Source organism: Thalassophryne amazonica, chromosome 13 (genome assembly GCF_902500255.1).
Source record: "Thalassophryne amazonica chromosome 13, fThaAma1.1, whole genome shotgun sequence".
Classification (NCBI taxonomy): domain Eukaryota; kingdom Metazoa; phylum Chordata; class Actinopteri; order Batrachoidiformes; family Batrachoididae; genus Thalassophryne; species Thalassophryne amazonica.
This window is the reverse complement of record NC_047115.1, coordinates 77,827,297-77,852,465: the sequence shown is the minus strand read 5'-3', so window position 1 is coordinate 77,852,465 and position 25,169 is coordinate 77,827,297. Positions and strand designations below refer to the sequence as shown.

General features: G+C 42.2%; 1 protein-coding gene across 1 annotated transcript in view; it reads right to left on the bottom strand.

Annotated features, from left to right (window-relative positions):
• Nucleotides 1–25,169, bottom strand: part of dntt (deoxynucleotidyltransferase, terminal) — a 471,498-nt gene that overhangs the window by 233,595 nt on the left and 212,734 nt on the right. The window lies entirely within an intron of this gene.

Below are 25,169 nucleotides of genomic sequence, written 5' to 3'. Positions count from 1 at the left end.
TCAAAAAAAGCACACCCATGCAAGATAATTTAATTTAATTTAGTTTGGACTACATAGATGGAAATCCTGCCCATAACTGAACTGAGTTCATCCAATGAGTCATTTGTTTGAGTGATACACGCAAAAAACCTACTCACAAGATTGGATTCCATCCAATAAATATATGTAGTCCCAACTAAATTAAGTTACATTATCTTGCATGGATGTGTTTTATTTGAGTTGGGGCTACATATATTTATTAGATGGAAATCCTGAACATAATTGAATTGAGTTCAACCAATGAGCCATTTTTTGAATGTACAGATCCATCTCGTGTAGGGGTGGGCAACTTGTTCCAGAAAGGGCCAAGACCTGGTGGAGTCAATGGCTGCAAAGAAAACCTGCACCCTCTTGCCCCTTTCTGGAACAAGTTGCCCACCCCTGACTAGGGTCCCTAATGGCAACCATCCAGACAGACAACAGGTCTAACCCCATCTCTCTATGGTAACCATTTACTGTATGTCTTGAAGAACCCCTTTTTACAATGCGCCCTGGTTTGCATTGAAAATTTGTACCGCCTAACAATGTGGAGTTGGGCTTCCCAACCAATGTAGATCTATGCTACATGATCTTGTAGCTCTATGACATATCTAAGACAAGCTCTATCTTACAGATCTATGGTAAATATACTAGATCTACAAGATCTACACCCCCCAAAAAGTCAAAATTATGACAGCCCTCCTCTGTCCTTTGGTGTTGGTGGAGATATGTGTTCTGTGGTTTTTCTACTTAAGCTGTGCATTAATTGTTTTAGTTTCTCCCACATCGTGACCCGGAGTGAGCTCAGTGTTTATCTCCCTTGTTATTGCACAGGATTCTTGTATCCTCTGAACTTTAGTAGCACAGCACAATGAGGTGATAATCAGAAAGATATAAAAGCAGGGAAAACAGCAGTAACTTCAGAGCGTAAGGGGGGTGGGAGGGCTATAGCTCACAATCAGACACCTTGTTTTCCTTTCCTGCTGCTGATAATAGAGTTTTAAAAACCATGACACCCTGAAATAAAGCGATAAGGATTACATATCTCAGTTGTTGTTCCAGGGAAACAATGCAGTGAGAGTTAGCCCTGACTGGACGACTTCAGATCCGACACCGCTGGCCCCTTATCAGTGTCACTTTGACTCCTATTCCAGACAATCTGATGTTAAACAAGATCTTCAGCAGGGGGGGAGTTGGCAGCCTCACACAGAAATAAATCCAGCGCTCTGCTGACACCACATGAGTCTTTCACACAGCGTGGTGGCAGAAGCTGTATTTTCAGCCTAATCTATTTTTAATCCTCCCTCAACAAAACCGCTTTAAGACTTGTCACCCGCCTTCCACAGCTGTCCTTTCAATAAGGCTAATGTCAGTGCCATCAAGAAATCCTCGCTACGCGGTTTGTCTCTGAAGTGGATGACAGCTTGAGTTTACCGGAGCATGCCGCTGATTTTATAAAACTTTTGGGAGCAGAGTTGCTTCTTCAGGCATGTTATCCGCAGATCAAAGATTCACCGTATACTGCCTACTTCTAGTTTTAACACAACTTAATGGGTGGAAAGATAAAAGTAACAAAACTCTTCATCACGCTGGAAATTATGGGTAATTAAGTTGAGATATGACGGGACTTTAGAAGGAACATTTTCAAATACGCCACATTTACAGGGTTATTAGAAGTGCTGCTGTCATGTTAGCTAGCATGCTGCTATAGCGGTGTAATAGGCCTCTTAATGCTTCCAGCTGTGCTAAACCATGTCTGGCAAATCTGTTATTTTCAAAAGATGAAGGTAAATTTGTTATTGATAATGTACAAGTCATCATTTTTCAATTATACTGCCACACGATTCCAATTAGGTTTCACGGAATACTCCCCGAGCCGGCAACAAATATGAGACCGAGCGAACGCACGCATCCCGTGAGTTTGAAGCCATAAATGCTCTCTCGCGGGCCTTTTTACGCTCTGAAGCTGACTATTACCCCATAAATCTTGCGTTGTTCTTCCCCTCCCTTCACTCTTGATGTTAACTATGCCTGATGCTCTAATCACTTTCCTCATCTCGCTCACCACATTTTTCCCCTCGAGAAGCCATTATTTACATAATGAGACAGACTGGAAACAACAGAGACAAATGAAGCACTCTGTAATTCTGTCCAAAACTTTAATAAGCTGAAATATATTGGCCTACAAGCTTTAAAAAAAAAAAAAAATTACAGTAACTTTCCTTTTAAGGGACATTCATGAAAATTCATGACTTTTTTTTTTAAATACTCATAGAATTCTCTCTGGCAACATGTAATGTTTGCACCCAGGCCCTATTAAAGACCATCAGCTAAGCCGCCACAGCTCTGTCACCCCTGTTGAGCGGCAAGCTCCTGTCCTTACTGCCAGACCGCTTCTGAATTATTGACTGCACACACGCATATACTGGTTATGGCTGGATTTTAACAACACGGCCGAGCAGGATGCTCCATGCTTACTAAGGCACAAAGGCCCAAACATTTAAAAAAAAAAGTACCACACAAAGAGGTGGAAATGCAGCGAGGCACCAGCTGCGAGTCAAATTGTCATATTTGATTTTGCAGGCGTTTTCATTGTGTACTCTGAGACTGACAACACAATACATCTAAAGGCTATGAATGCAAAGCTGACACACATAATTTCCTGTCTAATCTTTTTTTGGATTGTAATTATCATTTGTGCTAAATCATATTATTCACTGAATGAACATTTTAGGACTAGTTTAAGAATATACAGCTCAGTGATCCAATATATACTCATGAAGATGCAACTGACTTTCAGTTTATGCATTCCAGAGTGGTATTTTCATGCTTTCAAAATCAAATCAAATCAAATCAATTTTTTTATATAGCGCCAAATCACAACAAACAGTTGCCCCAAGGCGCTTTATATTGTAAGGTAAGGCCATACAATAATTACATAAAAACCCCAACGGTCAAAACGACCCCCTGTGAGCAAGCACTTGGCGACAGTGGGAAGGAAAAACTCCCTTTTAACAGGAAGAAACCTCCAGCAGAACCAGGCTCAGGGAGGGGCAGTCTTCTGCTGGGACTGGTTGGGGCTGAGGGAGAGAACCAGGATAAAGACATGCTGTGGAGGGGAGCAGAGATCAATCAATAATGATTAAATGCAGAGTGGTGCATACAGAGCAAAAAGAGAAAGAAACACTCAGTGCATCATGGGAACCTCCCAGCAGTCTAAGTCTATAGCAGCATAACTAAGGATGGTTCAGGGTCACCTGATCCAACCCTAACTATAAGCTTTAGCAAAAAGGAAAGTTTTAAGCCTAATCTTAAAAGTAGAGAGGGTGTCTGTCTCCCTGATCTGAATTGGGAGCTGGTTCCACAGGAGAGGAGCCTGAAAGCTGAAGGCTCTGCCTCCCATTCTACTCTTACAAACCCTAGGAACTACAAGTAAGCCTGCAGTCTGAGAGCGACGCACTCTATTGGGGTGATATGGTACTATGAGGTCCCTAAGATAAGATGGGACCTGATTATTCAAAACCTTATAAGTAAGAAGAAGAATTTTAAATTCTATTCTAGAATTAACAGGAAGCCAATGAAGAGAGGCCAATATGGGTGAGATATGCTCTCTCCTTCTAGTCCCTGTCAGTACTCTAGTTGCAGCATTTTGAATTAACTGAAGGCTTTTTAGGGAACTTTTAGGACAACCTGATAATAATGAATTACAATAGTCCAGCCTAGAGGAAATAAATGCATGAATTAGTTTTTCAGCATCACTCTGAGACAAGACCTTTCTAATTTTAGAGATATTGCGTAAATGCAAAAAAGCAATCCTACATATTTGTTTAATATGTGCATTGAATGACATATCCTGATCAAAAATGACTCCAAGATTTCTCACAGTATTACTAGACATCAGGGTAATGCCAACCAGACTAAGGATCTGGTTAGACACCATGTTTCTAAGATTTGTGGGGCCAAGTACAATAACTTCAGTTTTATCTGAATTTAAAAGCAGGAAATTATGTCTGTAAGACAATCCTGCAGTTTAGCTAATTGGTGTGTGTCCTCCGGCTTCATGGATAGATAAAGCTGGGTATCATCTGCGTAACAATGAAAATTTAAGCAATGCCATCTAATAATACTGCCTAAGGGAAGCATGTATAAAGTGAATAAAATTGGTCCTAGCACAGAACCTTGTGGAACTCCATAATTAACCTTAGTCTGTGAAGAAGATTCCCCATTTACATGAACAAATTGTCTATTAGATAAATATGATTCAAACCACCGCAGCGCAGTGCCTTTAATACCTACCTATGGCTATGGTGTTATTTCAAAAAATTTGGAAATCTATAAATGTCTGCATGGAATATGGAAATATACATGGAATAAACCATAGCAGGATAAATTTTGGGTCATTTGAGTTCCAAAAACCCATATGGACGGAGCGTTTGAAAATTTCAAGTAATGCGTGTGTTGTATATGTGCTGTTGACGTAGAAAACCACTCTGTTGCTTATAATTAGTTCATTGCGGCCATGTCATTCTTTACATGTGATGATTCTACTCAACTGATGTTCCTGAAATAAAAACTACATAGATTTTGTTTGTTACAATTGATCATAACATATATACTGAAATTAGTTTTTTTTGTCAATTACTCTTAAAAAACACCAGATAGGCTTATTGCTACTATAGAAGTTGAATATAAACTTGGGGTCAAGCAACATTTGGAGCCAAATTTCAAGTCTCCAGGTGCAGCGGATCTCAAGATATGACATTTTCGTCGATATTTTTGGTGATTTTTGAACCCAATATCTTCACTGGCTCCGTCCATATGGCTTTTTGGAACCAAAATTTATCCTGCTATGGTTTATTCTGTGTATATTTCCATACTCCATGCAAACATTTATAGATTTCCAAATTTTTGAAATAACACCCCTCCCTACTAAAAACACTCTGTGCAAACTTATTTATGAACAATGTGCACTGAGGATTGCTTTTGAATGTAGAAAAAAGCATGTGTTGTCATTTGGCTTCATGATTATGTTATTTGGAGTTTGTCCACCCACAGTATGCGCAACTGTGAGATGAAACATGCAAATAGGCGAGGTTTGAAAACGCAACATAATTCATCAAAGTCAAAACAAAATTTAAGGCCCCTTCACACATAGTGCAAATATACAACTCCAGGGCAACTCCCATCAGAGCAGCTGGTATGCATGCACAACGAAACATCGTGCCGACAGGCAGGCGTGCACGATGCTGCTGCAACAGTTCATGCACATGGGAACACAGTGAAGAAAAAATAAATAACAACTTAAAAAAAATACATGCTGCAATGGTTCCATGCACACAGAAACACAGCAGCTTTTCCCCAGACGCTGCGTGATGTGGTTACACATTGCACAGATGAAAGCCCGGCTGATGTCTTCATGAGAGGGGCGCATCAGGTAATTCATGTAAAACAGTAATCCACGTCATTTCATTACTTCCTGGTGTACGTCTAGGTGGAGGCTAACTCCACTCTTTATAAGAGGAATTAAGTATTATAAATTGTGGTGTTTTATTAATTCTTTGCTCCGCTGCTCGGTGCATAACTTTCCACGTGTTCGCGCGCGTGAACATGAGCATGCATTCAACCGCCGCCGCAGTATCGTGCATGCCTGTCCAACCGTGTGTCCCTCCCAACAACAGGTGGAATGTTTTGTGGTTCCCCATTTCGTTTTTGGTTTAAGATTTTCTTCCGGTACTTGAGTCGTTTGTGTTAAGTGTGAAAGGGCCCTTACTCCCAACTTAACCATCCGCCATCAAATGCCAGATTAGTCTTAATAAGTCATCCAGAAAACTGTCTCTATCCCAATGTGCAAAGGTTTGCATTACCCATGAAATTTAGCACTCGTTATCTGGGATCTTAATACATCAGGCCATCAGAGTAAACCAAATGTTGGCACCACTGAACAAACAAACATGTCATTGGAAGAGTCTGGTAGCATGGAGAAAAATTTACTTGTACATGGTAAATGTGCACATCTTGACTTTATTGCACATTAATGCGGGTATAATAGAATATACAGTGGTCCCTCATTTATCGCGGGAGTTACGTTCTAAAAATAACCCGCAATAGGCGAAATCCGTGAAGTAGATAGCGTTATTTGCAGGACCTGCAAAGAATCCAAGTCATGGCCATGGAGCTCTGCGGCTGCGGTTACCGAGACCATGCAGCGGGCGCTACGGATTTTTCCGCAAGAAGTCTATCCTTGCGGGCTACTGGAGCGCTCTGTATCAAAACAGCGAGTGTAGTCTCTGGACCTGTTGCCAGAGTTGTCCGCAGCTCAACACAGCAGACAGGGGGCAGTGTGAGTGGCCCGCTGCGGCACTTACCGAGCCCGCAGACTCAGTAAGCCCATTGGAGGCAGTGAAAGCAATCATGGTGATGCCGACCGGTGCCACGACCAGCCCACCTGATAAGGATGCAGAACACAATGCGCTGTTAAAAAAGAAAAAAGAAGAAGCATTCAAAATTGCACTAAAAAAAATCTGCAAAACTGCAAGGCCACGAAAGGTGAACCGCGTTATAGCGAGGGACCACTGTATACAGGCGTGCAAGCTGTTTGACGGAGAAGTGTAGGGAAAATTCTTGCTTGTGCATGATTTCTTTTTTCCGCTCGTGAAACACAACAGTCACTAGCAGTCAGCCTTAGAGTGAAGACATATCGAGCACTGGTCAGCCTCATTTGCTACAACATGACGAAATGACTTGAGCTAAGGTATTGCATCAAATTTTTCCAAAAGCTTGGTGATACCCAAGTGGATGCACAAGTTTCAGCAGGCTTTTGGTGATGATGCCATGATCATAACAGTGGCATAACCGCTTCAACTAGAGCACCGCCAACACTAGTTTCCAATTCTACAAAACTTTTGCCTTGGAAAATACCTTTATTTATTATTTTATTTATTTATATATTATTTATTTATTAATTAACAAAAAGGCTTACAACTCGGTAACTACTCTTCACCCTCCTAGTATATTTAATGCATTCTGTTCATTTGTTCAAGGAAGCATTAGATAATATTGAGCTGTGATGAAAATGTCAAAAAGTGTCAAAGGATGAATAACTGTTTCCTTTTCCACTGTATTCTCCAATTTACATTCTTTATTTTCTCTCTCTCTCTCTCTCTCTCTCTCTCTCTCTCACACACACACAAACACACACACACATATGCAATACAACTTTGTGTTATGTCAGGAGCGAATGATTAGGAATGGCCGTAGGGATCTCCGAAAAGACATTCAGACATTTCTAATATATTTCAATACTTCTATGCATTAACAATATGAGTTTTGCTATTTAAATGAAAAGCTTGAGTCAATGTGAAGAAATGTTCTGTTTCAATAACCACATCAACACTGAGGAGAGGAGACAAGTCTTGTACCTGCGAAAGCCGCCTGTCAGGGCCAGTACGGCATTCGTTGGGATCACGCGGACAGCTTCATCAATAATGGTCTCCAGGGCTCGGGCCTCTTCTTTACTGACAGCCCTGGAGATGTCTCCATAATGCAGAAAACCTGCAGGGAAACCAGCACGTGGTTATTAGTGGGAGAGTCAGCCATCAGTTGCAGCCATGTGCTCACCGGACATGGACAGTAATGGTGGATCAAAAGTCAGGTGAAATGTGATGTGATCTACAGGTCTACACACACTACAGCCTCACAGAGCCAAGGATGGATTGATGGCTGTTCACAGCATTATTGATGTCATGCAACTTGATTTTTATTTAATCTACCAAGGAAGCTGGCATTAATGGTTGTGTAGTGGTGTGTACCACTTTGGTTGTGTAGTGCTGTGCACCATTTTTCCCTGTGCGGAAGACAGAATCCATGTACCCTTATATGGGTGTATACAAATGTGTGGATCGATGGTAAGAACCAGAGGGCACTGAAAACTGTTTAACCATCCGTACTGAGTAAAAGTGCAGGTGGAGGCTCTCTGTCTCACCAAAATACTTATAACACAGTAATCAGTAGGATTCATTCTGAAAACATGAACTGAAAATTTTCCTGGATAGACCTTTTCTTTGGATAAAGAACTGGCCTGTATACCTGGGTTCAAATCTGCTCATGCTACCTGTCTGTGTCCTTAAGGCCGTCAGAATTTTCAAACTGTTAAAAAATGTGAATTTCAATGTCAATTCGTCCGTATCTCATTTTGCTTTCTGTCTTGATGGTTCCTTATCATTTGGCGTAGTTTCCGTAACGTCAGTGTTCTGTGAAACTGTCATCCAACTTCCTCCAACCTCCTAAGTCCAACGTCTTGCACGAACATTGACGATATCCGCTATCACTATCGTTGTGTGCCGTGTGACCGGCCCCTTAGACAAACCACTTAATCTGCATCGCCTCACTCCAAGGCCTTAGCTGCGGAAGTAACGTCAGACTGGCTTCCCATCCAGGGGGAGTCGTGAGCTTTCATGTCCTTGATGGTACATAACCTGGAGATACACCAGGGCCTAAATAAAACTTACTTAGACAACATGTTTGGATAATAAGCACACGCATACTTCTGTGTGCACATCTACAGCATCCTTCAGAACATGGCCTAGTTTCCAAAAAATAAAAAAATATGGCTCTATCCTTCACCAGGCACAAAGTAGCACACAGTGCAATTGTCATTGCTAGTTTCTACCGATCCACTATTTGTTTTCCTTCCAAGAACCCACCTTGTGCCATGTCCTTACACTCACTGCTCATGGATATGCTGCCCTCAAAAAAAGATGGTGTTTGCCACAGCGCTGGTACATTGCTATCAGGAGCTGTGATGAGGTGGTCAAATAATTAAAGCAGTGAAATTGTGGCCAAAGGATTCTCGGTCCAAATTCCAGTCAGACTGGAAAATCACTAAAGGTGTTTGGTCAAGGTTCTTAGTCCCCTAATTGCTCATCGTGTGCAGTTGAGTGCTTGCATGACTGTACCCTGACATAAGTGTGTGTGTGTGTGTGTGTGTGTGTGTGCGTGCGTGCGTGCGTGCGTGCGTGCGTGAATATGACGCATTACTGTAAATCACTTTGACCATGAAAGTGCAATATAAATGCAGTCCATTTTGCAAAAGCTAATTGCACCACCAACAAAAAATTTGTTTTTTTTGTTTGTTTGTTTTTGTTTTTTTGGTTTGTTTCTAATCATTTTTCTGCAGTATTCAGATACATTTTACATGAGCAGGCACAATAGGCAATTAATCTGAAATGATAATAAAAAAAATTAAAAAGAGCAAATGAATGGAAAAAAAATGCAAACATTTCATATCTCTGCTTGTAATTTCATTTTCTCAAAAATGGCAGTAAAGGTTAAAGAACATTAAGAGACTCCACAACCTAGGATAATCAGCTCGTCTGAAGCACAGGGCCCCTACACATATAGTGCAAATTTGGTCGAATGCAAATTGTGTAATTTCGTAGCTGCCTCTAACGCCTCGTACACTTGTTGTTACAACTATTTGCACACATCAGTAGCTGAAAGACAGAGTTTGCGCTGTGCAAGCCCATCGAACCCTCTCACTGCAGGTGTCGGCCAAATTCCAGCTGACACACACGAACATCTAACACCACTCACATGACACTTTGAAAATGTGTGGCCATTCGGATTCTTGGCATGACAACAGACTGCAGACAATCACTGTCATACTTACAGTGAAATTTGTGTAAGTGACCCATGAGTGTGGCTTTGGTGTGTGTGCTCAACTGCCAGGAGGTGTGGCTATGACAGAAGTGGCTGTGGCAATCTGACATTCTGGACATCCCAGCTGGACAGTACTTTGTTTGGATGGACATGGACTAACAACTGAACACTGTGATGTGTGTGTCTGTTTGCTGTTATCAAGTGGACATAAATAAAAACGTATCACTGTGGCAACCGGCTGCAGCAAGTGAGTGCGCGCACGGTGCACACATGGGCAGGCTGCCCCCAGGTTGAAACAGACCGTCTGATCATAACACGCAGCAGGCGATCTGTGGTGTCCTGCGGCACACCATCCACAAGACATACATGTCGGCAAGACGTGCGCGGGCCGGCAGGACACGCGCACCCATTTGATGAGAGGGATTTAATACAATGCAATATTTTTATATGGTGCGTCGTTTTTATTTTTATTTTTTTATACGTCCATCTGCTTCCTGATATGAGGCAGTGTTCAGCACCTTTTACAGGACAGTGATGTAGCTCACTTGGTAAACTTTCTAACTGCAATCAAAGCTTTTGGAAGGTGCATGTTCAAAGAAGCAATACAGTGCCACCACCACGTTGGCTCACCACATGCAAGAAGAGTATAACGGGTCTGGTGCACCATTTTTTGGGCCGTGGACAGGTGCAAATGCCCACAAAGACAGACACTTCATTATGGTCCCCTACTCTTGAAACATGGATCATCACCTCTCTGGTGGGGAAAGAGCTTGAGCTTGTGCGAGAGGTTGAGCGATATGAACTAGAAGTAGTTAAGCTCATCTCCGCACACACCACAGGCTCTGGAACAAACTCCTTGAGAGGGGCTGGGCTCTGTCTTTCTGTGAAGTTGTCTAGGGTGAGAGGTGCTGGGTGGGTGTGGGGATACGCACAAGTTTCTCACTGAGTGCCGTTACTTTGGAATGAGAGGGCTGCCTCTGGGTGACGTTGTGTCACAGAGCAGACTCTGACTGTTGTTTGTGCACCAAACAGCATTTCTTGGCACCCATCCCTTTTGGAGACTCTTAGTGGGATCCTGGAAAAGGTTCTTGTTGGGGACTTAGTTGGGTTCAATGCCCATGTGGCCAATGATGGAGAAACATGGAGGGGAGTGACTGGGAGAAACAGTCCACCTCATCTGAATCTGAGTGGTGCTTTGTTATTGGATTTCTGTGCTGCTCATGGATTGTCCATAACAAACATTTTGTTTGAGAACAAGGGTGTTCATAAGTACACATGGTACCAAAGTACCCTAGATCAAAGGTCATTGGTCTTGGATTTGTTTGATCATACCTCCAACTATGTGTCTTGGACACTCAGGTGAAGAGAGGGGCAGAGCTGTCAACTGATCACCACGCGGTGATGAGTAGGGTCAGATGCTAACATGTGGTGAAGGTTTTCTGGGAATGTTTGGTGGAAGAGTCTGCACAGATGGCACTGCAGCTCACACCTCAGAAGAAACATCTCTCAAATCCTGAGAAAGGCTGGGGACATGGAAGTGGAGTGGTCCATGTCCAAGGCAGCCTTTGTTGAGTCAGCTGCTTTGAGCTGTGATCAGATGGTGACAGTACTTGTCGTGTTAGAAACCTAAGAACCTGCTGGTGAACACCTGCGCAAAGCTATCAGGCTGAAGAAGGAGGTCTTTCATGTCTAATTGACAAAGAGGTCTCCAGAAACAGTAGACAGGTACCAGCAGGCTAGAAGGACTGCAGCCTCAGTGGGGCCTGAGGCAATAACCTGTGAGTGGGAGGAGTTTTGAGAGGTCATGCAGAATGACTTGTGGTCAGCTTCACAGCAATCAATCAATCAATCAATTTTTTTTATATAGCGCCAAATCACAACAAACAGTTGCCCCAAGGCGCTTTATATTGTAAGGCAAGGCCATACAATAATTATGTAAAACCCCAACGGTCAAAACGACCCCCTGTGAGCAAGCACTTGGCTACAGTGGGAAGGAAAAACTCCCTTTTAACAGGAAGAAACCTCCAGCAGAACCAGGCTCAGGGAGGGGCAGTCTTCTGCTGGGACTGGTTGGGGCTGAGGGAGAGAACCAGGAAAAAGACATGCTGTGGAGGGGAGCAGAGATCGATCACTAATGATTAAATGCAGAGTGGTGCATACAGAGCAAAAAGAGAAAGAAACAGTGCATCATGGGAACCCCCCAGCAGTCTACGTCTATAGCAGCATAACTAAGGGATGGTTCAGGGTCACCTGATCCAGCCCTAACTATAAGCTTTAGCAAAAAGGAAAGTTTTAAGCCTAATCTTAAAAGTAGAGAGGGTGTCTGTCTCCCTGATCTGAATTGGGAGCTGGTTCCACAGGAGAGGAGCCTGAAAGCTGAAGGCTCTGCCTCCCATTCTACTCTTACAAACCCTAGGAACTACAAGTAAGCCTGCAGTCTGAGAGCGAAGCGCTCTATTGGGGTGATATGGTACTACGAGGTCCCTAAGATAAGATGGGACCTGATTATTCAAAACCTTATAAGTAAGAAGAAGAATTTTAAATTCTATTCTAGAATTAACAGGAAGCCAATGAAGAGAGGCCAATATGGGTGAGATATGCTCTCTCCTTCTAGTCCCCGTCAGTACTCTAGCTGCAGCATTTTGAATTAACTGAAGGCTTTTTAGGGAACTTTTAGGACAACCTGATAATAATGAATTACAATAGTCCAGCCTAGAGGAAATAAATGCATGAATTAGTTTTTCAGCATCACTCTGAGACAAGACCTTTCTGATTTTAGAGATATTGCGTAAATGCAAAAAAGCAGTCCTACATATTTGTTTAATATGTGCTTTGAATGACATATCCTGATCAAAAATGACTCCAAGATTTCTCACAGTATTACTAGAGGTCAGGGTAATGCCATCCAGAGTAAGGATCTGGTTAGACACCATGTTTCTAAGATTTGTGGGGCCAAGTACAATAACTTCAGTTTTATCTGAGTTTAAAAGCAGGAAATTAGAGGTCATCCATGTCTTTATGTCTGTAAGACAATCCTGCAGTTTAGCTAATTGGTGTGTGTCCTCTGGCTTCATGGATAGATAAAGCTGGGTATCATCTGCGTAATAATGAAAATTTAAGCAATACCGTCTAATAATACTGCCTAAGGGAAGCATGTATAAAGTGAATAAAATTGGTCCTAGCACAGAACCTTGTGGAACTCCATAATTAACTTTAGTCTGTGAAGAAGATTCCCCATTTACATGAACAAATTGTAATCTATTAGACAAATATGATTCAAACCACCGCAGCGCAGTGCCTTTAATACCTATGGCATGCTCTAATCTCTGTAATAAAATTTTATGGTCAACAGTATCAAAAGCAGCACTGAGGTCTAACAGAACAAGCACAGAGATGAGTCCACTGTCCGAGGCCATAAGAAGATCATTTGTAACCTTCACTAATGCTGTTTCTGTACTATGATGAATTCTAAAACCTGACTGAAACTCTTCAAATAGACCATTCCTCTGCAGATGATCAGTTAGCTGTTTTACAACTACCCTTTCAAGAATTTTTGAGAGAAAAGGAAGGTTGGAGATTGGCCTATAATTAGCTAAGATAGCTGGGTCAAGTGATGGCTTTTTAAGTAATGGTTTAATTACTGCCACCTTAAAAGCCTGTGGTACATAGCCAACTAACAAAGATAGATTGATCATATTTAAGATCGAAGCATTAAATAATGGTAGGGCTTCCTTGAGCAGCCTGGTAGGAATGGGGTCTAATAAACATGTTGATGGTTTGGATGAAGTAACTAATGAAAATAACTCAGACAGAACAATCGGAGAGAAAGAGTCTAACCAAATACCGGCATCACTGAAAGCAGCCAAAGATAACGATACGTCTTTGGGATGGTTATGAGTAATTTTTTCTCTAATAGTTAAAATTTTGTTAGCAAAGAAAGTCATGAAGTCATTACTAGTTAAAGTTAATGGAATACTCAGCTCAATAGAGCTCTGACTCTTTGTCAGCCTGGCTACAGTGCTGAAAAGAAACCTGGGGTTGTTCTTATTTTCTTCAATTAGTGATGAGTAGAAAGATGTCCTAGCTTTACGGAGGGCTTTTTTATAGAGCAACAGACTCTTTTTCCAGGCTAAGTGAAGATCTTCTAAATTAGTGAGACGCCATTTCCTCTCCAACTTACGGGTTATCTGCTTTAAGCTACGAGTTTGTGAGTTATACCACGGAGTCAGACACTTCTGATTTAAAGCTCTCTTTTTCAGAGGAGCTACAGCATCCAAAGTTGTCTTCAATGAGGATGTAAAACTATTGATGAGATACTCTATCACCCTTACAGAGTTTAGGTAGCTACTCTGCACTGTGTTGGTATATGGCATTAGAGAACATAAAGAAGGAATCATATCCTTAAACCTAGTTACAGCAGTTGTGGTAAACTATCAGGCGACTCAGGAAAGGGAGGCACTTCTTTGCCCAGGCTATGTTCAGCACAGGTAAGAGCTGCTAAACTGGACTAAGAATACTGTCAGGTGGTGGAGGGTGGAAGGAACACTTTGAGTATCTCCTCAATGCTACTTAACCCTCTCGAGGGCATTTTTTGGACAGTTCACTCACCTTGCATAAATGTTTTATTATTGCTGTTAACAGCTCTCCCTGCATCCCACAATCAAGTTTTATGTCTCTTTTTTTCAGGACAACCTGTGCTTTCAGAATATATATGCTTTTGTTGTGTTTTATAAGTGCATTAAAGGGTTACAATTAAAAATAAGAAAGAAAAAATTAAAGCTGAAATTATTTTCCACACACATTTATTCAAAACATACAGCAAACTATAATAAACAATTGTTTTGACACTTTATAAAAATAATTTGAGGCTTCTGTGAAAGACTGTACAACAAAAAGGTTCAAACAATAAACACAAATGCACATTTTGAACAATATATACAAAATGGTCTATGTGTTTTGTTGTCCACTGATATGGTAAACAGTGCTTTACACAGAGAAAGCAACAGAGTTATCCAGTAACATTCACATGCAAACTAGTGGAGCAATCCTGATAGTTACACACTCTTTGTTTGAGCATGTGAGATTGTCATCAGAGGCTCTCCGTCTGCTGCATCTGCTTTCACTGATCGCTGTGTGTAATGGTGCAGGGCACATTGGATGTACTCATTGGAGCACCCAGGGGGCTATTCAAATGGGCCAACTAGTAACATATCACTCCTGAAAACAACTTTGGCTTTTCATGTGAGGTAAATCTGCCCTACGATTGGATTTTGGAAAACCATGTGACGGTGAACCAATTCCAATTGGACACTCACATTGCACACGTCATCACACAGCTTCTAGAGTACAAAGATGGCCGATAAGAGTAAGTTTCTATCTCATATCATTAAAAAATTATTTCTAATGTAGTAAAGCTTGGTCTTAGCCGTCGTTTACAACGGCGTCAGCCCCAGAAGGTTAATATGCTCTCTGTTGAGGAGGCAAGGATGGAAGACTCAGGTGGATCTGGTGTCATTACTGTCATAGACGTAACTGAGGTAGTCAAAACGCTCCTTGGTGGCAAATCGCCGGGGTGGACATGATTGACCTTGAGATGCATAATTCTCTGGATGTCGTTGGGTTGTCATGGCTGACATGTTTCTGTGTAGGCTCTCAGTTGTCCAGGTGGTTTCCATAGTAGAGAAGCTTGAATCTTCGACTGGAGAGTCAGACAGAAGTCAGACTTCCAGAGCAAGAATTTTAGCTGAGGAAGCTTCTGCGATTTGAAGCGAAACGTCCTCGCGTCAAGCAACCCAGTCCAGTCGAGGATTCAAGCTTCTCTACTATGGCTGACATGCTTAGACAATGTTGCATGGTAGTTGGTGACAGTGCCTGTGGATTGGCAAACTGGGGTGGTGGTCCACATCTTTAAAGAAGGTGACTGGAGGGTGTGTTCCAGTTATAGAGGAACCACACTTCTCAGCCTACCTGGGAAAGTATATGCCAGGGTACTAGAGGAGACTAATGCCGCGTTCACACTGGGCATGACACGAGCGACAGCAGTGACAGGTTGCCATGTAATCCCTATGGAAGGAGGCGTTTTGGCGCCAAGCCACACAGCACGACGCGATGGACGCGAGATGTGTTGCGCTGCATGAGGCAAATGGTGGTCACACCAGATACTGACTGGTATCCCCCCCCAGTAAAACAAAACTGCACCTTTCAGAGTGGCCTTTTATTGTGGGCAGTGTAAGGCACACCTGTGCACTAATCATGGTGTCTAATCAGCATCTTGATATGGCACACCTGTGAGGTGGGATGGATTATCTCAGCAAAGGAGAAGTGCTCAGTATCACAGATTTAGACTGGTTTGTGAACAATATTTGAGGGAAATGGTGGTATTGTGTATGTGGAAAAAGTTTTAGATCTTTAAGTTCATCTCATACAAAATGGGAGCAAAACCAAAAGTGTTGCGTTTATATTTTTGGTTGAGTGTAAATAAATGAAATAAGTATAAAAAATTACTTCATTATCATCTGTAGCCACAACATAGCACCATCTATATGCATTGACAAAGAACAGAAGGTGGCAATAATGCACCACTAAGCAGGATGCAAACCACCATAAAGCAAGAAGAAGATCTGAAGTTCTTCAGAAAGCAAAACCCACACAAAGCAGCCGGACCTCACTTTGTCTCCCCATCCATGTTGAAGAACTGTGACTAACTGCCCCCAGAGTTCACAGACATCTTCAACATCTCCCTGGAGATATGTCAGGTGCCAGCATGCTTCAAAGCCTCCACCATCATTCCCATCCACAAAAAACAAAGAATTTCATTACTTAATATCTACAGACCCATTGCCCTGACCTCTGTGGTGATGAAAACCATCAAGCGCCTTGTCCTCACACACCTCAAGGCCATCTCTGACCCCAACTGCATCCCCTGTAGTTTGCCTACAGAGCCAACAGGTTGGTAGATGACCCAGTCAACACGGCCCTCCACCTCATCCTCCAGCATCTGGACTCTCCAGAAACCTATGGCAGGATTCTGTTTGCAGACTTCAGCTTTACTTTTAGTACGATTATCCCGGCCCTGATGCAGGACAAGCTCTCTCAGCTTAGCATGCCTGACTCCACCTGCAGGTGGATCACTGACTTCCAACAGAAGGCAGCATGTGAAGCTGGGGGGAGCATGTCTCCAACACACACTCCATCAGCCCCGGAACCCCCCAAGGCTGCGTTCTTTCCCTTCTTGTCCCAGTACGCCAACAGCTGCACCTCTAGCACCAGTCTGTAAATCTCCTGAAGCTCACGGATGATACAACCCCCATCTGACTCATCTCTGATGGGGACGAGTCTGTCTACAGATGGGAGATCATTCACCTGGTGCTCTGGTGCAAAAAGAACAAGCTGGAGCTCAGTGCTATCAAGACAGTGGAGATGGCTGTTGACTTCAGGAAAAACCCAGTCCCGTCCAACCCCATCACCCTGTGTGACTCCCCAGTTGTCAGTGTAGAGTCCTTCTGCTACCTGGGGATCACCATCACCCAGGACCTCAAGTGGGAGCTGAATATCAGCTCTCTCACCAAGAGAGCACAAGAGAGGACGTACTTTCTGCGGCAGCTAAAGAAGTTCAACCTGCCAAAAACAATGATGGTGAACTTCTATACTGCCATCATTGAGTCCATCATCTCCTCCTTCATCACCTTCTGGTATGCTGCTGCCACTGCTAAGGACAGGAGCAGACTGCAGCGCATCATCCACACAGCAGAGAAGGTTATTGATTGCAGTCTGCCATCCTTTCAGGACCTGTACACCTCCAGGGGCCTGAGGTGAGCAAGGAAGATTGTGGCCTATCTCTCTCACCCAGTTCACAAACATTTTGTTACCCTCCTCTCTAGCAGACAGTTGAGGTCCATGAGGACTTAAACCTCAAGACACAAATACAGCTTTTTTCTGTCCGCAGCTAGAGACCCTCATTAACCCTGCCTCCCCCACTCCCACAAAGTACAGACTGATCATCCCTGTACTGTTCATCTGCATGCCTGCACAGCCCCATTCCACTATATCTATTTGACAGTAAACTTAGCTTTGCCCATTTGTCCATTTGTCTATTTGTCTCCTTTACTTCTTACAGAAGTATTTTTTTTTCCTTTTCTTCTTTCATTCACCTCGATGTGAGGGTGCTGCCTTACAAGGTACTCACTACACACCGAGAGCAACTAGGGGATTAAGGACCTTGCCCAAGGCCCTTTGTGATTTTCCAGTCAGGCTGGGATTTGAACCGAGGATCCTCTGGTCTCAAGCCCAATGCTTAACCACTAGACCATCACCTCTCCTATTGTTGTTTATGCATCTATTACTTCTTACAGAACTATTTTTGTTTATTGTTGGTTATGCGCCAGTGACACCAGATCAGATTCCTTGTATGAGAAAACTTACTTGGGATTAAATTTGATTCTGATTCTGAATGAGGAAAATGTGCTACATCTCAGAGAAGTAAAGTGAAACTAATGAATCATGCTCTCAAGCTGAAAGACCACATTCTTAATTAAACAGAGAGAATAGGGCAGTGCAGTCCCGTTTGGGGGCGGGTGCTAAAGAGGTAAAATATGATGTATATGATGTAATTTCTCTACTTCCGGGGTACAAATCATGGCATTTTCAATGGGGTTTTGGGCAAATTACACACAAACAAAGTGAAAATGCAAAGAAAAAGTGACAATGCAGTGGGAAAGTGGACATGTGTTGTGGTTTGTTTATGATCTGAAGCACAAACTTGTTGAGGCAGTTTTGCAGGAGAGAGAACGGAGCTACTCTGGTTAGCTGTGTAGGCTAACAGCGACACGACGTCTCCCACCTCCTAGCCTTTTCTTCTCCACCGGGAACCAAAAAAAAAATACTGGTGGTGATTGCAGCTGAAAACAAAACCGTACACCATTTATCCGTGTGAAGTTATGCTGTATATTAAATATGCTATATTAAATGGAGGTCCCTTGTAAGTGGTCAAATCCCATGATATCACGGAGGGTTCAAACAAGACTATGGTCTCCTACACCCTTCATACTGCTCTCACTTGAGGACAGCTAGGCTAAGGTAAGCTTGTTTTTAAAATGTACTGTTATTTCAAAAAGTTAAGTGGTGACCTAAAGCCGTTTACTGTTGAGTTCTTTGTCACTAAGATAATAACATTAATTGACCCATTAGCTTGTGCTTGCTAATGTGGTGGTTGCATTACAGATAATGTACCTAATGTTACTTACGTAGAATGCACCATAATTCCTAAATGGTTAGTCTTTTCAACTTTTTTTTTTTACTTTGCCGAGTTGTGTGGCATAGGTTTTATGCCAGATGCCCTTCCTGACATAACTCAAGTTGTACATAAACAAACTTGTTCAGCTCCTGGTGTTCCGAAGTGGTCTCCCAGCCATCTACTAATCAGGACCTATTCTGCTTAACCTCGGAGATCTGATGGGGGAGGTGTGCACAGTGTGTCATGGTTGCCAATGTGATGTATAAAAAAAACTTTAATTACAGCTGGTAGTCTGCACTTCAAATGTAACTTGATTGTGCCATTTCAACTCCACAGTGGTGATGGTGTACAGAGCAATTACTTCATCTTACTCTCATGTGTCAATCAAACTATGATTACAGGTTTCGGTAGGGCCAAAGCAATTTCCAGATTTCAAACTGAGCACTAGATTTAGTCATTCTGGGAATGGCTGATCTACACAACAAAGGTACATCAATTCTCAAATGCTCATGAAATAAACAATTCATTGACTTTTATTCAAATATCCCTGGAGCCATTTCCACTGTTGGTCATATTTCATGACACCACACTGAAAATGTATTACAGATACAGCCTAGTATCAGGAATCTGGTGTGGCGATAAAGAAACACAAAAAAGCCCTAATGATAGCCCCCTCTCCAACACATTTAACTTTTTCCTTTTATTGGAGGAGGAGGGATCTCAAGTCTGTAATTTATGGCGTGCAAGTGGAGGCGCTCAGGTGTTTATGGCGTGCTCGTACCGCTTTGCTGCATCCGGCTTAGATGAATGCTCGGCTCCCCCAGCACGCCGCTGAATGAGCGTAGCCCTCTGCGGTACCACTTGTCAGCCGTCTTGGGTCCAACCCCAAACACACTTGTAAACAGCTGGCAGGAAACGAGGTAAGAACATAATCAAGAAGATGTGGCACGAAACGACGGCTCCTCTGACGAGCAGTTAGCGTTCAGAGGCTGTAAGAGGTGTGTGTCGATGAAATGCAACTTTCCACAGTGATGACTTCAAAGCACATTAAAATGAAGAGGGCAAAGCGAGGTCACAACAGTGGACCTGCTGGAGACGTTTTTCATCCACTGACCTTCAGCGTTTGATAGTGTTCATCAGAGAGCAGTTTCTCAACTTCAGACGAACGACCACATTGAAGAATCTCCTAGAAGACACAAAAGAAAGTGGTTATTCTGCAAAACACATGTCCGTGTGTTTTCTGCTCCATCAGCAATTAAGAAATAGCACTGAAATTGCTGCTCATTTGAAAACTGCTGCTTGAATTCTTATTTCCATTAGAGGAAATAATGACTTTGTTGTTGAACCTAGAATTAATACTAATTTTATGGCCATTGTAAAAACAACAAGGTGGCGTTTTCTCCAGATTCAATTGTTTTTTTGTTTTTTTGTTTGTTTTCTGCAGCAACGTTGTCCCGGTTTAATTGAACTGGCTGCTGCTCTCAGCAGACCACAGCTCATTTGCTGGTCATATTTTAACTGACGCATGATGCATAAAATCATGCAGCAAGATGCTAAGCGACCTAAACAACAGCACAAGGAATGGGAACATCTCACAGGAGAAGCAAAATATGTTGCTCATGTCTTGTGTTACAGAATATATAAGTGATGAATAAGTTCATCTTGCAAATTCATAAGCAGATAAAAAGATCAACGCTATAAAACTGTTGTATCCAACACAGGTGTTTGAAAGTGGTTAAAACTTCACCCATAAAAACCAAATGGTCCTGAAGAGAAACAGAGAACAGTAATGATGGTGGAAGCAGCGGCACAGTGCTGTCATGAGTTGCGCCTGATGTTTGAACCGTCCTTGAACTGACCCTGTCAGTCCAACTCACTCTACCTGCTCAGTCCTCCTGGGAGTGATGACAAACTTCTGCTTTAAAGAAATGAATCTTTACAACCCCTTCCCAGTGAGTCCAACATGTGGTCAGTGGCCCTCTGGTGGGCCTTGAAAGTACATGAAAAAAAGTATTCAGTTTTGTAATGAAATTTAAAATTATCTGAAAAATAGATGATTATTGTAATAATGTAAACAATCAATCAACTCAATCAATCAACTTTTTTCTTATATAGCGCCAAATCACAACAAACAGTTGCCCCAAGGCGCTCCATATTGTAAGGCAAGGCCATACAATAATTATGAAAAACCCCAACGGTCAAAACGACCCCCTATGAGCAAGCACCTGGCAACAGTGGGAAGGAAAAACTCCCTTTTAACAGGAAGAACCTCCAGCAGAACCAGGCTCAGGGAGGGCAGTCTTCTGCTGAGACTGGTTGGGGCTGAGGGAAAAACCAGGAAAAAGACATGCCGTGAAGGGGGGCAGAGATCGATCACTAATGATTAAATGCAGAGTGATGCATACGGAGCAAAAGAGAAAGAAACAGTGCATCATGGGAACCCCCCCCCATCTACGTCTAAGCAGCATAACCAAGGGATGGTCCAGGTCACCCGATCCAGCCCTAACCATAAGCCTTTAGCGAAAAGGAAAGTTTTAAGCCTAATCTTAAAAGTAGAGAGGGTATCTGTCTCCCTGATCTGAATTGGGAGCTGGTTCCACAGGAGAGGAGCCTGAAAGCTGAAGGCTCTGCCTCCCATTCTACTCTTACAAACCCTAGGAATACAAGTAAGCCCGCAGTCTGAGAGCGAGCGCTCTAATGGGGTAATATGGTACTACGAGGTCCCTAAGATAAGATGGGACCTGATTATTCAAAACCTTATAAGTAAGAAGACGAATTTTAAATTCTATTCTAGAATAACAGGAAGCCAATGAAGAGAGGCCAACACGGGGTGAGATATGCTCTCTCCTGCTAGTCCCCGTCAGTACTCTAGCTGCAGCATTCTGAACCAACTGAAGGCTTTTAGGGAAATTTTAGGACAACCTGATAATAATGAATTACAATAGTCCAGCCTAGAGGAAATAAATGCATGAATTAGTTTTTCAGCATCACATCTGAGACAAGACCTTTCTGATTTTAGAGATATTGCGTAAATGCAAAAAGGCGTCCTACATATTTGTTTAATATGCGCTTGAATGACATACCCTGATCAAAAATGAATCCAAGATTTCTCACAGTTCTTACTAGAGACAGGGAATGCCTCCAGAGTACCGATCTGGTTAGACACCATGCTTCTAAGATTTGTGGGGCCAAGTACAAAACTTCAGTTTTATCTGAGTTTAAAGCAGGAAATTAGAGGTCATCCATGTCTTATGTCTGTAAGACAATCCTGCAGTTTAGCTCATTGGTGTGTATCCTCTGGCTTCATGGATAAGATAAAGCTGGGTATCATCTGCGTAACAATGAAAATTTAAGCAATACCGTACTAATAATACTGCCTAAGGGAAAGCATGGTATAAAGTGAATAAATTGCTCCTAGCACAGAACCTTGTGGAACTCCATAATTATACTTTAGTCTGTGAAGAAGATTCCCCATTTACATGAACAAACTGTAATCTATTAGACAAATATGATTCAAACCACCGCAGCGCAGTGCCTTTAATACCTATGACAAGCTCTAATCTCTGTAATAAAATTTTATGGTCAACAGTATCAAAGCAGCACTGAGGTCCAACAGAACAAGCACAGAGATAAGTCCACTGTCCGAAGCCATAAGAAGATCATTTGTAACCTTCACTAATGCTGTTTCTGTACTATGATGAATTCTAAAACCTGACTGAAACTCTTCAAATAGACCATTCCTCTGCAGATGATCAGTTAGCTGTTTTACAACTACCCTCTCAAGAATCTTTGAGAGAAAAGGAAGGTTGGAAATTGGCCTATAATTAGCTAAGATAGCTGGGTCAAGTGATGGCTGTTTAAGTAATGGTTTAATTACTGCCACCTTAAAGGCCTGTGGTACATAACCAACTAACAAAGATAGATTGATCATATTTAAGATTGAAGCATTAAATAATGGTAGGACTTCCTTGAGCAGCCTGGCAGGAATGGGGTCCAATAAACATGCCGATGGTTTGGACGAAGCAACCAATGAAAATAACTCAGACAGAACAACCGGAGAGAAAGAGTCTAACCAAATACCGGCATCACTGAAAGCAGCCAAAGATAACGATACATCTTTGGGATGGTTATGAGTAATTTTTTCTCTAATAGTCAAAATTTTGTTAGCAAAGAAAGTCATGAAGTCATTACTAGTTAAAGTTAATGGAATACTCAGCTCAATAGAGCTCTGACTCTTTGTCAGCCTAGCTACAGTGCTGAAAAGAAACCTGAGGTTATTCTTATTTTCTTCAATTAGTGATGAGTAGAAAGATGTCCTAGCTTTACGGAGGGCTTTTTTATAGAGCAACAAACTCTTTTTCCAGGCTAAGTGAAGATCTTCTAAGTTAGTGAGACGACATTTCCTCTCCAACTTGCGGGTTATCTGCTTTAAGATCAATCAATAAAGTTAAAAATTCTTCCAGGATTTAAATTGGTATTTTTACAGTTGTTATTCCATTCTTAAGTCTTTAACAGTAGATCATTTAAATTCTGTCAGTTGCAAGGTGATGACCTCCATGGATAGGGTGCATCCAGAAAGTATTCACAGCACTTCTTGGTTCCCACATTTTGTTATGGTATAGCCTCATTCCAGAATGGATGAAATTCATTTTTTTTCCTCAAAATTGTACACACAATATCCCATAATGACAATGCAAAAAAAGTTGTTTTTTTCTTTTGTTTTAGATTTTTACAAATTTACTAAAAATAATAAAAAAAAAATACAAAGAAATCTCATGTACATAAGGATTCACAGCCTCAAAATTGAGCTAAGATCCTTGAGATGTTTGTACAGCTTAATCGGGGTCCACCTGGAGTAAATTCAGTTGATTGCACATGATTTGGAAAGACACACACCTGTCCACATATAAGGCAACACAGTTGACAGTCCATGTCAGAGCACAAACAAAGCATGAATTCAAAGGAATTGTTTGTAGACCTCAGAGACAGGATTGTCTGGAGGCACAAATCTGGGGAAGGGTACAGAAACATTTCTGCTGCTTTGAACAGTGGTTTTCATCATTCATAAATGGAAGAAGTTCACATCCACTGGGACTCTTCCTAGAGCTGGCCACCATCTAAACTGAGCCACCAGGGGAGAAGGGCCTTAGTCAGGGAGGTGGCCAATAACCCGATGGTCACTCTATCAGAGCTCCAGTATTCTTCTGAGGAGAGAGGAGAACCTTCCAGAGGGACAACCACCTCTGCAGCAATCCAACAAGAGGACTCTTGAAGGGCTTTCAGACCATAAGAAACAAAATCGTCTGGTCTGATGAGACAAAGACTGAAGTACTTGGTGTGAATGCCAGGCGTTATGTTCGGAGGAAACCAGGCACCATCACCAATTAGACCTGTATGGTAGAGTGGTCAGACAGAAGCCAGTCCTTAGTAAAAGGCACATGGCAGTCTGCCTGGAGCTTGGAGGAAACCAGGCACCATCCCTACACTGAAGCATGGTGGTGGCAGCATAATGCTGTGGGGATGTTTTAGTGGGATGAGATGGGAGACTAGTCAGCCCTAAGCACACAGCCCTAACCCTAAGCACACAGCCAAGATATCCAAGGAAGGAGTGGCTTCAGGACAACAGTGTGAATGTCCTTGAATGGCCCAGCCAGAACCTAGACATGATTCTGATTGAGCATCTCTGTAGAGGTCTGAAAATGGCTGTGCACTAACGTTCCCCATCCAACCTGATGTAGCTTGAGAGGTGCTACAAAGAGGAATGGACAAAAGTGCCCAAAAATAGGTGCACCAAGCTAGTGGCATCATATTCAAGAAGACTTGAGGCTGCAATTGCTGCCAAAGGTGTATCAACAAAGTTTTGAGCAAAGGGTGTGAATACTTATGTACATATACATGTGATTTCTTCATTTTCTATTTAAATAAATTTGCAATTATTTCAAAAAACATTTTTCATTTTGTCGTTATGGGGCATTGTGAGTAGAATTCCGGCCTTATGAGTCTGGATGCACTGTAAGCTTGTTTGGGCAGTACAACCCACACCCTGTCACAGATTCACCTGTTTTCCCTTCCTTGCATTACTTTTGGTAGGTACTGAGCACTATAGATTGGGAACATCCCAAAAGAGCTGTAGTTTTAGAGGTGCTCTGGTCCACTTGTCTAGCCATCGCATTTTGGTCCTTTTCAAAGTCACTCTTAACGGGATTAAATACTTAAAATGAATTTAATATTCATTCATATTCTGTACCTACTTATTCCAGTT